Raw genomic sequence first — 13941 nt, forward strand, 5'->3', positions numbered from 1 at the left:
CATGGTTTTGGCTTAATTATGACTTCAGCTTGCCAAGACCCCACACGGCCCCTACTCTGACTCCCTGTCATAATTCCACCATGATTTCATGGCTTCTCTTTCTTTATATACCCTTTAAGTCTCCTCTGCTGCTAATTGCCTATATTTCTCCATGTTTCCCAAATAAAATCCCCAAGGAGCTGTCCCAGCTCATCTTTCACAAGGGCAATGTGAACCTTCCCAGCCTCCTAGCACACCTAGATCAAGGGTGGCCACCTGACTCAGAGTGGACAATTCATTGGCTAGCCAATGACTTATGACAGAGCCTGGAATGAAAATATAAGTTGGGTCTGTAATTCTTTGCCTTGCAGGATTTTTTTTTCCCCTTCTTCTTTGAACAGGCAAGCTGAAAGAACAAGAGAATTAATGTCCCCCAAAGCAGTGCTCAACCAAAGATAGATGGGGAGTTGGCAGATATGCTCCTCAGCTGTGCCTCATTTAGAAAATGGAGGCATGGTCCACAGTACTCCCAGAGTTCCCCAGGAAGCCTGGGTTCCAGTTGCTGGGAGCGGTAACTGACCTACCAAAGCACTCCATATTGGCTTCCTTCTCTTCCCCACCCACTATTGGTGCTTCCTGGGACCACTTCCTAAGTAAACCATTTGCCTTTTAATCTTTGACTCAGGCCCTATTTCTGAGGGAACCCCAACCAAGACCCTCCTTCTTGGGGGAGGGAAGGGTAACACATCGGTTAATATCTAATACGCTCTGAGAAATATCGATCTAGGCTACACAGGAGGTAGGGGAAATTATCTTTACCTCAAATGAATCGAATTTCCAGAGATGTGTCGGTAGTACTTTTGATTTAAGGTGTTCTTCATTGGGAGTAATTTGACATATTTGAGGATGCTTGGGTCTTAGAGGTGAAACCATTCCATTTTTATTTTACTTCTTTGTTACTCTCTCCCTGAAGAATGGTTTACATTGTATTCTTTTTATATTACTACATCTCACAAGGAAGGCATAGTAGAGCGTTTTTCTCAGCATGACTATAAATTCTGGTTCTGTTTTTGAGCCTGGCTCATTTTAGCCATTGTTTTGGGGACTCTGTGAGTTACCACAAACGTCTTTGCGTGGTTAACAGAGGCAGTGATACAGTCTGGCCTGGTAACATAAGAATTCTCTCCATTGTAACATGGAGAATCATAATGGTTTTTCAAGTCTGCATGCATTATCCAAAGCTTTCAACCAAGAGGTTTCTAATATATTCATTATTCTAATCTCCACATGTTTGATCACCTGTTACTATTCAAATACTGAGATGATTTTGTGTTGGGCCTTCAGGTAATTTCTGATCTAAATAGAAGAGGATTCTCATTTGGGAAAATAAAGTGTATTTTCAGGAAAGCTGGAGCCCTTTCCAAACATAGTAGTACCCTATACTGGTTAGACAATATAAAACACATTCAACTGGTCGCAGTGCACCTTTAATCGTGCTTGCATTGGGAAATGTATTCAACGTATTCACCTGTACAAATTTTGTTAGATGTTTGGCTGCAAGTAATGGAAAAACTCCAAGTCGACCGTCTTGAACAATAAGGGCATTTTATTTTCCGATTTAACAAAAAGTCCTGAGGCATAGTGACTCTAGAGCTGGTGACACCATCAACTCATTATCAAAGACCCAGCTGGGTCCTATCATCTGTCATTGTCAGTAGTCTGGCCTTTTCCTTAGGCTAGCTCACTTCACGGTCACGTGACAAGGTAAAGGTGGAGGAGTGTTTCTTAGTGCTTCTTCTTCTTTTTAATCAAGAAAACCTTCCCAAGAGACCTCTGGTAGACTTTTTCACGGGTTTCATTGGCCATGGCCTTTCTTAAACCAATTCCTGGAAAAAGACGGTATTGCCTTGATTGGCTTGGTCTAGTCAGGCTTTCCCTGTGAAATGTATAGAGGAAGCATGGTCCCCAGACAAAATCAAGGCTCTTTCAGCCAGGAAAGGCAGAGAAGGTAATCGTGGGGTGAACCGTCAGTCAAATCTGTTACCATCTCTCATACTGTTTGTAAGAGAGTGAGAGCAGCAGCTCTTTTCTTTTTCTTTTAAAAATTGTTTACTTATTTATTTATTTATTTTTATTTTCATTTTAGAAAGAGAGAGAGTACAAGAGTGGGGGAGAGAATCTTAAACAGGCTCCATGCTTGCTCGGCACAGGGCCCGACGCAAGGTTCAATCCCATGACTCTGGGATCATGACCTGAGCCGAAATCAAGAGTTGGATGCTCAACCTACTGAGCCACCCAGGCGCCCCAACGCATACAGCAGTTCTCAAACACTTCCTGCTGTGGTGTTTTATGGGTAAAGAACATAATCCATAAAAGAATTAGCAACGATAAACTACCACGTTGTGACTTAAAAATGGCTACCATACACCATGTAGTGTTCATAATTCCCAACATAAACTTTGGAGTGGTAGGGAATGGAATGGATTTGGAGACAGAAGACCCAAATTTGTTCTCTGGCCTCAGCAATTTCCAGTTTGCCCTTAGGTAATGAATTGGCTCTTCTCAGCCTTGTTCTCATCATCTGTAATACAGAGATATTGTCTGCCTCAAAGTTTGCTGTGAGGATTAAATAAAATTTGACGCAGGGGAGAATGCTTCGTAAACTATGAAGTGGCCCATACATGAGAGAGATTCTTTAAACATTTTTTTTAATGTTTATTTATTTCTGAGACAGAGAGAGACAGAGGGAGACCTGTCGGCACAGAGCCCCACGCGGGGCTCGAACCCACACACCGTGAGATCATGACCTGAGCCAAAGTCAGTCGCTCAACTGACTGAGCCACCCAGCTGCCCCCATGAGAGAGATTTTTAAGGAGGAGCCACACATGCCATTTAAAGAAGAGAAAATATCTGCCTCGGTCTTGGCAGTAGACTCAAGGAGACTCAAGGGAAAACACCTGGAAGGATTCCAGCGAGGGGATAGGTTTTTCAATGAAACAAAGCTCATTTTTGAGCAACCCAAGCAAAATTAGTCCCACCTAACTTTTTATCTTAAGTTAAGAAGTTCAGGAGGTCATGAAGATGTACAAATGTGTCACCCGCCCTCCAACGTCCGGGCTGAAACAGGGTGTATTGATCTGACGTGGATTAAGGAGCACCATGACTTGTGTTTTAACACAGTTAAGGCTGGAAACCAAAGGTCGCCCATACAACTTCTAACTAGCTCATGCCTGTACACGTTTCCAATGGCCTACCAGAAAAATAGTTTCCTCTCCTAACTGATAAGTTATTGTGATCTCAGTTGTCTCTCCACACCCTCATCACTTGAGAGCCTGAATCATTCCTCTCCAACTTTAGAGCTGGACTCCATCTGTTCATATTGAAGGAGGCCCTGTTGACCTTGAGCTCGAAAATTTGTATGTGTTGTGATACGGGTGGCATTAAAATATAACATTTACCCGCTGAGAACAACATTATACTATTTATGAAACCATATAATTTCAATAACTAAACTCAGCAAGATTTTATTGCTCTCTCCACCTGTAATCACAGAAGTGCTGACTCATCATTCTAGAACCACTGCTTACGGAGATGCAGCTTCACTAAAATCTGCAGCAAGTCTTGTTTTTTCATCATTTCTGTGCAACCTTTTTTTTTTTTTTTTTTGGCAGTTAACCCCCTTCAAAAAGGTTGTAATTCATTAAAGGCTCAAATTAACACCAGGAAAACTTTCATGTCACAAAATTCTCAGGGCTTCCATGGTTAGAAAGGCCTATATGTCTAATATCATGATGATAAATTAAAATTCATGAATGTCTTTAAAATTTTTATAGGTATTTTAACAGTCAATTTCACTTTCTCTGAAGATGCACTGAAAGAAGCCTTCTTTGATGTGCTGAAGTGATTTCTTCCTTATTTCCTTATCCCTTACTCTGGTTTATTTATTTTACTTTGTGTTATGCACACACGCACACACACACACACACAATCTTCTTCTAAATAGCAGTCCCTTTTTATTGGAAAGTTTAAATGATTTTGTGTTTCTCTTAAGGCCTTTGGACGTGATCAAATGAACATTTATACTGCATTATATCTTGACCCACCCCGAAAAAGGGAGGGGGAAAAAAGATTTGCCACACAGAAATAGACTAATAGTGCCATATGCCCTTTGTACCGTAGTTGACATGAATATCGTTAGGGGTGAGAGGAAGGTTTGAGAACAGCAGAGAAAGCTAATTGTCTGTGCACTGGATACTGCTGCGTTTATAGCTCGTCGACTTATTGTTAGTATGTTGAGGACAAGTGAAATGTCTTCCTGACTTCAGTCGAGATGAGTGTGCATACAGAAATGTAAGGATTGATAGTGTTACCAGTTGCTAATGCCATTTTGATCTGGGGAAGTTTTACATCATTTAAAAATTTTTACTAAGCTGTTAGCCTCAATCATGCCCTGAAGCAGTTATTTCCACAGGTTAATGATGTGTTATATAAAGAATGATTTCCCTTTTATTCTCGGTGAATTTGACTTTTAATTTCATCTAGCAACCATTTTTGTCTTACATGATAGAGTGGTGTAGATTTTAAATTAACTCTCCCAAGATTGATAAAAATCAGTGTCTGTTCGCCATGCTTTGAACTATACTTCAACCTTATAAATGGAATTTGCTGTTTTCTTTTAAAAGGGAGGATCATAAAGAATATTTGATTATTTTAGTAAAGTCGGGCTTCCCTTAGTAAAAGAGATGGCATGTTAGGGAATGACGTTTATAACCTAATTTAGATGAAGTGAAGAAAAAAAAAAAAACCCCGACAACAACCGAGCAGGATTTCAATGAGGGAAGCAAATCTGGAAAATGAGGAAATCTGATAAAACGTAAAGCAACCATTTTCCTCTTGTTTTGCGGGACCTTGTCATTACCTGCTGGGGAAGCCTGGCAAGTCTGTTCAGACAGAGGCTGGCAAACAGATTTCTTAATCATCTCCGGAAAAATGAAGAACGCCTTCAAAGACAATACGCCTTCAAAGCCAAGCTCCTTGGCTTCACAGAATCTTTTTAGGTTTGACTGTTAATAAGATTAAATAAGAGATGGGCAGTAAAGATATTGGAGCAGGGTTTATTGTGAGCAAAAGTATACATTAAGGATCAGGCTCCCCCACCACTTAGCTCAGCACTCTGTACACATTCTTCCATTCAGATTTTTTTATTGCTGTTTGCTTAGAGAAAAAAAGTCCTGGGTGAAAGAATGTGGGCAGGAATACATTTCGTTGCCTCTCCAGCGTTCTTTCTGCTGTGCAGGGCCACATACCCCTCCCAAATTTGTAGCTCTCTGCTGATCAGAGTTGTAGGCTGCTGCTGGCCAAGACCCAATCTTCTCCTTGCAAATAAGGGAGTCATCTGCGGGCGTTGTATTTGTTGGGTTGCTTCTGAGCCAATCAGAGACTGCCCTTGATGGAGGGATGAGGAGAAGTTTATAATAGGATCAGTTTTGTTTGCAATTTGTTTCTAATAGATGCCAATAAGCCAGTTAACTAGGCTCCAGTTAATGGACATTTTATTGTTTCGCCCCCCCTCTGCGCACATGACCTTTCCTTAGAAGCATTTGCAATGCCTGAAAACATGTATCTGCTGCCTGGTAGCTGGAGGGCTCTCTCTGTTCTAGAAAACTTGTTTGCTGGCCCCGGGCTGCGCACCAGGCCAAAATACTTTGATCATCCTGTCAGTGGGAAATTTACAGCAACATTCGGGCTTTTGTTCCATGTGTATTTCTCCAAATATAATATCTCCCTCAAGAAATCAATGATAAGCTGTTAAACTAAAGAGCATGGTAACATCCACAGAGCAGTAAATTAATGGTCTTTTGTGGATAGATGGTTACAGATTTCATCATAAAAAATGGATAAAAGATTACATATCACGCAGAGCGAAACTTTTAATAACTCAACATGACTTTTCTTAATGGGTTTTATTCATTTTAATCATTATAGTGTCAATGATGATTATAGCCTTATTAGATTGTAGTGATTGAGGGGCCTGTTTATGAGATATTGAAAATCTCAGACTGCTCAGAATAGCCCAGCGGCCTGTGTGGGTTTGATGTGTAACTTTATCCGGAGGAGCAGGGCTTGTCAGGAGAGTTTCAATTAATACTTTTACTAAATTGCTCCTGTCTTTAGTGACCTAGGTCACAGATGACTTAAGGATTCCACAACATCAGCTTTTCAAAACAGTTGAGCGGCAGCCGTGTAAATCAAAGGAGGTTGTAAGGGAGCATGTGTGTTTAAATGAGGGAGGGCCAGGAAAAGCCTCAGGCAAAAGTGGCAAAATCCCTCCACCTTATTTTGCAGCCAGGAGAGTCCTCTTTTCTGCTTTCATGGTACCTCTCCAGAAAGGAGTTATTTTAATAACAGGATATAAAGTTGGCAGAATCTGGAAGGTTAAATTTGCAGCTTTCCCCTCGATGTCTGGACACATGATTAAAATGAAAGCCAGGACTCTATTAGTGATTAATAAGGTGCTATTCCAGAGAAATGCCCCCAAGACATTGCCATCCTGAGAATATCATTGTAACAAAGGTGTCAGTGCTGTTCCTAAAAAACACACAGAAAGAACCCTGCCAATGAATGCCTTTGGTGGGGCCAGGATCATAACGCCATCCAACTGATACCCTCTTGATTTAATATTGATTCTTCAGGATGTCTATTTCCGTTGTAAACAATTCTGTCACCTAAAAATTATTCCAAATGTTTCACTATAATGGAAGTCATATATAATGGGCTTAGGAGAAGTCATGTTGTCATGGTGTCATAGCAGGAGACCTGGGCTTGCATCTGGGTCACCTCCTTCGGTAACAGTGTTTTCTGGGGCAAGCAACTTAAACTATCCTAGCCTCCATGTCTTCATCCATAGACATAGGAATAACATTCATACCCGTTTTGGTTATCTCTTTCACAAGGTTACAAAGAGAATCAAATAAGCCCATATTTGTGCTTAAGAAACTCTGTTTTCGAGTTAATCTTTAAATCTCTGTTGAGATCAAGGGGCAGTTGACCTGGCTTTTATATGGGGTCAGTCATAGGCAGAAAATATCAAGTGATTTGATGAAGGTCTGGAGGAATTTAATTCAATCTGAGTGTAAGCAATTTAGCCCCAATCATTTGAAAACAGAACAATAAAAGTCAAGAGGAATCTAGAAATCTTCTCTTCCTTTTTCTGGAAGGAGGAGAGGTAGATACCTGAATTAAAAAGGATAGTGCAAGCCAGTGGGAATGGCTTAGGAAACATAAGTATGTATGAGCACTCTGTCTCCATCTGTCAGATGGACAGAGCTGAGAATCAGCCTCAGTCTAGATCTTAGCAAAAGAGAAAGAAGCCGAGGGTGGGGGAGGTGGGCAGTTGACAAGACTGTTGAATGTTCCAATGAAAGGGAACATGTAGCAAGGAGGGAGGTGATCTAGTGGGGGGAAGAGCATGGGCTTTGGGATCAGACAGGCCTGGGCAATTCTACTCCACCATCATCATGATAAGCTCCCCAGTTGCCAACCCTACTTAATATCCACTCGCTTACCAAGAAACCCCTGTGAAGTTCAACATATTTGCATCTATTTGGGATAGACAGTCTACTTAGTGGCTGGGGACACTCAAATGGCCTCAAACTTTAAATTCCTTTGTCTATAGACTTATTCTTTTTTTTTAAGTAATCTCTACATCCAGCTTGGGGCTCGACCCACAACCCCAACATCAAGAGTTGTTGAGCCAGCCAGGTGCCCCTACAGACTTTTATTCTAGACCTATCCACTCTCCCTGGAAAATTCCATTCAAGTCTCTGGCCTTCCTAGACACCAGTCACTTCCAGATTTCTGTCTCTAGCTCCAACTTTTTCCAGGAGTCCAGAAAAAACTTTCTAACTGCCTTGCTGGTCATCTTTGCTTAGACGTGTCTATCCTCAATCTACCTTTTTCTCATTAAACCTGTTCTTTTTCCTAAATTCCATACCTTGATTGGTAACAGTCCCACTGACCCAGGTATTATGGATTGAATGTTTGTGTCCCCCTCCCCCAAATTCTTACGCTGAAATCCTACCCTCCAATGTGATGATATTAGGAGGTAGGGTCTTTGGGAGGTGATTGGTCATGAGAGTGGAGCCTTCATGATTGAGATTAGTGTCCTTCTAAAAGAAATCCCAGAGAGCTTTCTCCTTCCTTCAGCCATGCGAGGACACAGCGAGAAGACAGCCATCTATGAACCAGGAAACCAGCCCTCTTCAGGCAATGAATCTGCCCATGCCTTGATCTTGGGTTTCCCAGACTCCAAAACTGTGAGATGTAAATGCTTGTTGTTTAAACCACCAAGCCTATGGTATTTTTGTTATAGCCACCAGAATAGACTAAGATACCAGATTAATTATTTATTAATTGATTTAATTAATTTAATTTATTTATTTTATTTATTTAATAATAATTTATTTAAATTTTATTTAAATTTATTTAACTTATTTAAATTATTTATAAAATAATAATTATTTATTTATTTAATAATTTAATTATTATTAATTGATTTAATTAATTTAATTAATAAATCAATTGATTGATTAATTAATCAATCCAAAATTGATTAATTTTGGAATCAATTTCCACTCCGTATCCCTTCCCCACATCCCTGCAGTCACTAAGCCCTGTCACTTCTAATTTCTTACCGTGGTGGTTTTAAAATACATCCACAAATTCTTTGACATTCCTCCCGTTGAGGGGTGAGTTTATATCTCTTCCCCTTGAAGGAAGACTTCTGCGGCTATTTTGGCCGATAGAATGACTCCGTGTGACTTTCCAGGCTAACCCATAAAGATGACTCAGCTTCCACCTTGCTCCTTGGAACATACCAGCAAATGACTTTCATGTTATGGGGAAGCCCAAACCAGCACACGTGGAGGAACCACACAGAGAGGCCCTGAGGCTACAGGAAGAGACAGATGCTCGGCCAGCTCCCAGAGGCTCCCCCCTCAGCTGTTCAGATTTCCACCCCCCCGACTATAGCTGTGATAGCCCCTACCTAGTTAGACTGCCTAGCTGAGCTCTCCGAAATTCTGACCCACAGAAACCATGAGAGGTTATAAAATGATTATTGTTGTTTTTAGCCACTAAGTTCTGGGGTAAACTGAACATAGCGGTAGAAACTGGAATGCATACCATCCAACTCTCTCTCCTTTGCTGCTACCAGCCCCCTAGGTTAGTCCCTCATCACCTTGCCTGGCCCGGCGTGCACACAGGAGGTCCAGTCAATATTTCTGGCTGAACAAGAGCCAACTCCATGAGCACAGGCTTTGTGGGCGGGATCAGGATCTTAAATGTAGTGAGGCCAGAATTTTGTGACAATAGATTTCTCCTTACATTGCAAAACTATTGATCTGTGACTCCGATGAATCTGAAAACTAGGATGAGATACACACCTCTTTCTCAAATGAAACAAAGAAAAGGAAGAGAAACAGTAAGAAAAATGAGCATTATCGAGTCCTATGAGAATTGTTTGTTTAGATTGTATAGAGATTCCCCCCCCCCCAAACTGTACTCTTTCTGGTGTCTTATAAGTTGAAATTATCCCAATTATTTAATCATTTTTTTCCACAAAGGCAAAACAAAGACCGTCTCACGTTTTTTTTTTTTTTAATCCAGGTGATGCTCCCTAGTTTTTGTCGGAGACATTTAGGTTTTAACTTCTTTTAATCCTTAGACCATACTAAAAGGATTCAGAGCTTCTGATTTACACATTCAGTGAGAAATAGCCTTCCAATTCTTATAGCCTTTTACATGTTCCATTTTTCAATTTTATCTATTGGAATGTAAAATTTCAGCCCTTTTATAAATTGCCTATTAATATTTAATTTCTTATATCATTGTATTGTTACTGGATACCCACAATCGCTACATGGAACAATAACAGAAGACGCATTAACTATCAATAGACGAGGACACAAATAGATAGCAAAGGTAATATACATGAAAAATAGTCTGTCAAGCAACGTCAGCCTCAATGAGCATGAATTTACAGTCGTGTACAGTAGCCACAATCGTTCTCATTGTTGATTCATCCTCCGATTACTCTGTTTGCACTGTAGACAAAATGGTCTAAATGAAGACCAAGATAATAAGCGAACTATCTATCATCTCTTTTATTTTCGTTCCAAGCTAGTAGAATTGGCAGAAAGAGAACCGTAAATGGAGATTCCTGCTGGCTCTGTGTCACAGGACTCTTTTAAAACACTGAAGGCGCTGTGAATTATTTAAGACAGAGAACAGAAAGTAGGACTTTGCAGTTTTACTAAAGCTTTCTGTCAAGTTCCTTACCCATGCTCTAACCACAATAATCTCAGGCTGCGAATTTTTGTTTTGTTTTGTTTTTTGTTCTCTGTTGTTCAAAAACTACAAGTTTTTGAAAGGGTAGAGATGGCCAAGTCAGGAATTGATGACAGGATCAGGAATGGAAACGGATATTCCAGGTGCAGGTTGAGAAACCAGAGGAATATTTTCAGTCAGTCAGGGAATCTCCGATTTTAGACCATGTTTAAGTAATTTTACCTGCTTAACACCTCTACTTGGAGCTTTCACAGGCGTCTTAAACCTACCATACTGAAGATATGACTTACTATGATATTCTTCCCTATTTTATAACACAACAAAACTAATCCCGCTCCATTCCATCTTGATTTCTTTGTTGCTTTAACAGTACCATGATTTTCCCCCTTACTGGGAACCCACCCGCTGTTTCTCTGTGTATCTGCTATATTCGATCATTGCTAAAAGAGACACACTTAGCAAGAAGCAGATGAAACTGAAGACCAGGGCCCTTCTTGTACACAGGTCTCTTCCAGGGCTCCGGTCGGGGCCCCGACAATGTGTTTTTGTAAAAGTCATACGTTTTTGTAAAATATGGAAAAATAAGATATTTCGGCTGATGTCTCTTTCCCCTTGAACTTCTCCTCAGCTACAATTTTCCTTATCAGGTGCCAGCCTTTGCAGACTGGGCCAAAGGGATGTTGAGCTGAGTTCGAAGATACATTTATTTGGGTTCAGTGGGATGTATTTATGAGTTTTGGAGACAATCCTGTTTATAGTTAGTTATTGCTACTTGTCCCAATGTAGCGACAGCTTTCAATATACTCCTACTGCCCACTGGGCTGAATCACCTGGTTCTTTGACAAAGAAGCAAGGTCAGAGTGTATCACGCTGTGCCTGTGTGAGGAGAAACACGATGTGAATGTGGGAACCAGAAGAAGGTCTGTGGAAATTTCTTCAGCCTCTCAGACGGGAAAACTGTAAGCAGAGAATCCATTTCTCATTAACGCCTGGTCAAAATACCAGTTCTCTCCTATGAGGAATATGCTCTAAAATGCAGTGAACACAATTATGAATCCACTGTACATTTTTTTCTTTATTTAAAATGGGAATAATGAAAAAATGGAATTTGTCTGCCTCTGTTTGTATGGCACATGTCTATTACAACTCAAGTATTAAAGAAACTTAGAAATGTTTCTTGGGGAGTCTGGCTGGCTCAGTCAGTAGAATACGGGGTTCTTCATCTCGGGGTTGTAAATTTGAGCCCCATGTTGGGTGTAGAGATTCCATAAAAATAAAATCTTAAAAAAAAAAAAACACAAAAATGTTGCTCAATTTGAAAACAATCCTAAAAATTTACATGACTTCACCAGTAACGGATTGTGAACCAAAAGAAACTTTGCTAAACTACCAATAGAGGGGTGCCTGGGTGGCTCAGTTGGTTGAGCGTCCGACTTCAGCTCAGGTCATGATCTCACAGCTCATGAGTTCGAGCCCCGCGTCGGGCTCTGTGCTGACAGCTCGGAGCCTGCATCCTGCTTCGGATTCTGCGCCTCCCCCGCTCTCTGCCCCAACCCACTCACGTTCTGTCTCTGTCTCTCTCAAAAATAAATAAACATCAAAAAAAAATTTTTTTAATAAGTAAACTACCAATAGAAAAAAAAAAAAACCTTTGTTAGTCAACCATGCTAGAGGAAAGACTGAGTTATCTTTCTATTCTCTCTATGCAAAGTGGTATTATGAAATATTGGCCATATGAAGAGGTAGCCAAGCAGTGTATAGTAAAAAATGTACAAAAACAGATGTATAGAGGTTTGCCAGGAAGTTTGTTTTTTATTTTTAAAAAATATTTATTTAAAAAATATTTATTTATTTAAGTAATCTCTAAACCCAACGGTGGGGCTCAAACTCACAACCTGAAGATCAGGAGTCCCATGCTCTTCTGACTGAGCCAGCCAGGCATCCCCAGGCAGTTCATTTTCATTTTTATTTATTTATTTATTTATTTATTTTTTTAATGTTTTATTTATTTTTGAGAGAGAGATAGAAAGAGCGCAAGCAGGGCAGGGGCAGAGAGAGAGACACACACAGAATCCGAAGCAGGCTCCAGGCTCTGAGCTGTCAGCACAGAGCCTGACGCAGGGCTCGAACTCACAAACCGTGAGATCATGACCTGAGTTGAAGTTGGACATTTAACTGACATGAGCCACCCAGAAGCCCAGGCAGTTCATTTTTAATTTTTTTTTAACGTTTATTTATTTTTGAGACAGAAAGAGACAGAGCATGAACGGGGGAGGGGCAGAGAGAGAGGGAGACACAGAATTGGAAGCAGGCTCCAGGCTCTGAGCCATCAGCCCAGAGCCCGATGCGGGGCTCGAACTCACGGACTCACGGACCGTGAGATAGTGACCTGAGCTGAAGTTGGATGCTTAACCGACTGAGCCACCCAGGTGCCCCACCGGCAGTTCATTTTTAAAGATACGGCTTTGTGTGTGTGTGTGTGTGTGTGTGTGTGTGTGACACTAGTGATATTTGTCAGGTTTCTCAATTTTGTGATCTCTTATGCTTTCTTTTCTAGTTCTAAATATATATGCATTTTTCTACTTAATATGTTATTCTTTTTTCTTTAAAAAGAACTCCGAATTGTATAAGCTTCAAACCCTACCAAACCTGAATCCCCCCCCACACCGGCCCAGCCCTGTGGATTCTTCCCCCATTGGTGTTTCTTGACTCTGTGTCATCCTTGCATTTGTATTTCAGACTACATTTCTTTTGGAGTGTCATCTCCGGAGTGAGTGTCTCATGTGGACTGCACCTTCTTCGTCTCTTTAATCCAGGCTGCCTCCTGATATCAGATTACTCTTATTAAGAGCAATACAAGTACAGTTTATGTAGTGCCCCTTGGGTACCAGGTACTTGATATATATTGTCTTTCATTCCCAGAGTCGGCCTAAGATGTAGGTATGGTACCATTGCTGAGGGGGAAACCGGGGCTCAAGATGCTGGAGTAAAACTTGCCCAAGGCCACAGAGTTACCACATGACAGAGGCAGGATTAAAAACTAGGGCCTCCAAAGTTCCATCTGCCTATAGCAGATGGCATCCTTTTCTCAGCTTCTCGGGGTGCCTGGGTGGTGGTTTAGTCGGTTAAGCCACCGACTCCTGATTTCGGCTCAGGTTGCGATCTCACGGTTTGTGAGTTCAAGCCCCTCACTGGGCTGGCAGTCTGCTTGGGATTCTCTCCCTGCCTCTCTCTGCCTCTCTCTGCCTCTCTCTCAAAAATAAATAAATAAACTGAAAGGAAGAAAGAAAGAATGAAAGAAAGAAAGAAAGAAAGAAAGAAGAAAGAAAGAAGAAAGAAAGAAAGAAAGAAGAAAGAAAGAAAGAAGAAAGAAAGAAAGAAAGAAAAGGAAAGAAAGAAAGAATGAAAAGGAAAGAAAGAAAGAAAGAAAAGGAAGGAAAGAAAGAAAGAAAGAAAGAAAGAAAAGGAAGGAAAGAAAGAAAGAAAGAAAGAAAAAAGAAAGAAAGAAAGAAGAAAGAAAGAAAGAAGAAAGAAAGAAAGAAGAAAGAAAGAAAGAAAGAAAAGGAAAGAAAGAAAGAAAGAAAGAAAGAAAAGGAAAGAAAGAAAGAAAGAAAG

The sequence above is a fragment of the Panthera uncia genome, chromosome A2 (genome assembly GCF_023721935.1).
Source record: "Panthera uncia isolate 11264 chromosome A2, Puncia_PCG_1.0, whole genome shotgun sequence".
Classification (NCBI taxonomy): Eukaryota; Metazoa; Chordata; class Mammalia; order Carnivora; family Felidae; genus Panthera; species Panthera uncia.